The sequence below is a fragment of the Cicer arietinum genome, chromosome 7 (genome assembly GCF_000331145.2).
Source record: "Cicer arietinum cultivar CDC Frontier isolate Library 1 chromosome 7, Cicar.CDCFrontier_v2.0, whole genome shotgun sequence".
Classification (NCBI taxonomy): domain Eukaryota; kingdom Viridiplantae; phylum Streptophyta; class Magnoliopsida; order Fabales; family Fabaceae; genus Cicer; species Cicer arietinum.
In genome coordinates, this window is record NC_021166.2 from 12389345 (window position 1) to 12392159 (window position 2815).

Consider the following 2815-nt stretch of genomic DNA (forward strand, 5'->3'; position numbering starts at 1 on the left):
TAATATTTTATATATATATATATATATATATATATATATATATATAAAATAAAGCTTCGAATCAAAAATTGATTTGAATAATTTATCTTAAAATATCATTTTAAGTATTTAATTTGTTTACTATGAATTTGTTTGGATGATAAAATTTCAAAAATATTTAAAATGAAAAACTATTTTGAGAAGTTCTTCTTAAATATATAGTATCTTTGGAAGATTTAAAAAAAATTATTTTTATCATGTTAAAATATTTAATAATGAATATTTAAGTTATTGAATATCAAAATGTTATTTTTTAATTGATAATAAATAAATTTAAAATAACTTTTACTATTTTTAAGTAAGTTATAATCAAAAATTTAAAAAAATATGAAGTCAAAATCATTCTTTTTAAATCGTAAACAAACAAATTCAGAAAAACAAAATTCAGATTTAACATAGTAATAGAAAATCTCTAAGCACCTTCTACAAAAAATTGTAGAACTTCCTTTAAATTATATACTCAAAAGTTGTACAAAATTATACACCAAACTTTGTCAATTATATATTGTTACAACATGGGACACAAACCAAATATTCAATCCCACGTGAGTTTGATTAACCTCAAAAAACATAGTTCTAATCTAACAAATGACAGTTGTAAAATATCTTTTAATACATTATTATTAATACTAATTTTTCATTTTCCAATTTTTAAAATATATTTCCTATTTTTAATGAATTCTTTATTATTTAATAAAAAAGAACACTTATCACTACCAAGAAAATTTAAATTCTTAATCCGAACACATATTTTGTGCTTCAAAAAAAGTGACATAACATATTTTAAAATGACATGACATTAAATATGTAGACCTGGCAAAACATAATTAGATTTATATTTATCTATCTCATCAAATATTGAAATAATACATAATACATGAACCTAAAGTTATGTCTTGATCTTGGCTTGTAGACTTTAAGGAGAAACTCTTGAAATTACTTTTTCTTGTTGGTTCAATTAACAATTTTTTTAATGGGTTCGATTACCATTTGTACTATCTAACAATGTATCCTACTTACAAAAAATTTGAATTAATACATTTAAAAATTAACAATTTTTTTATAAAAAAAAATGAAGTTATGATGCAAAAGTAAATAAACTATTGTGCAAAAGAATATTTTAAATGTATTACTTATGATTTGATAAGATGAATATGGATAAATCTAAATCGATCTGTATTACCTCGTCAACATGTTTAATACTATGTAATTTAAAAATATTTCACATCACATTAATATGTGACACAAAAATATAGATTATGAACGAAAGTACAACAAGTGTAAAATTTGAAGGTCAAATGTTTGATTTTTAAAAATAGTTTACGAGTGTGATAAAATTATTAAAATTATAATTGAATCTAATAAAATTAAAAAATAAAAATAAAAATCCTCTGTAATGTGCGTAATTGATTTTAGTGACAAATTTAGAGAAAGAATTTGTGTTTTTCCTCTCTAAATTTCTCCCGCTAATTTGATTTTCTTATATTGTATTAACTTTTTTTGTAATGATTAAATGTGAAAATATATTTTTTTTTGTAAAAAAACTCTAGATTTTAAAAAAAATGAACTTTCAACAAAAACAAAATAGCTAAAAATATTTATTCTCTACTTTTAACTGGTGAAATTTCCTGGCCACTTACAGAAATTTTTTACATAAAAAATGAATATAAACTACTATATATAACTAACTTACAACATTTTGCCAAGTATACTACACCGTTTAAGTAATAAGAATGATAAGAAAAGACATTTCACATGAATTGTTATTAATTTAATTACACAATAATAATATAAATATTTAGTCTAGTAAAAAATTCGGTAAAAGATTGTTTGAATACAAACAGAATAAAATTGACTAGATAAAGATTATGAAAAAAATAATTAGAGATCCGAATCATCTCCTTTTTTATTATGTAATTATTAATTAATCATTTTATCCACTATAGTATGACAACTATTAAGTTATGAGATATTTACATTCTACTTTATGTTTAGTTTGCAATTCTGCATTATTTAATGAGATTGAATTACTCATTTGCAGTTGTTATTTAAAATTTAATGTATATTGTAAATTGTTATATGATCTTATTTTTTGGAGGTTCTAATTTTGCAAGTTTTCATTTGTTTTAGATTAATTAGTAAAAATAAATTCCTTAATTTATTTGAGCTCTTTTCTTCGTTTCAAATGAACCCAAATTATCATAATATATAATTATCTTGATTAATAATAATTTGAAGTGTTGTTTAATAATTATTTTTTAATTAGTTTTTAAATTAAATAATGCCACGTCAACTGATGTTTTCTTTTTTAAAAAGAGTGGGGGATTATGCAATCGGAAAGAAAAAAAAAGTGGAGACTAAATATCTCTTTTAAAATTAAGAAAGATAAAATTGCACAATTGAAATTTGGAGGGGCAATATTACACAATTAAAAAACTTGAGGGGGAAAATTGCATTTAAACTTAAATGAAAACATAGAGTTTGATTGATGTTTTGACATAATTAAATAGTTAGATTAAATCTTAATTAAATTAAACAGATATGTGTATGCTGGATATTATGAATGTGGATCAACACAACACACGGGTAGCAAGGAGAGTAATTTGAATATTTTACTATATAGGCATATATTAATTTAGTAAAAAATATTTTTTAGTAAAAAATATTTTTTAATAAAAAAATTGTATATGTTAATAACGATCAGGTGACAAGGTTAGTTAATCCACTAAAGTGTTGGAATAAACTAATAGTTAAAGAAGAGAGTTATTTGAGGCTT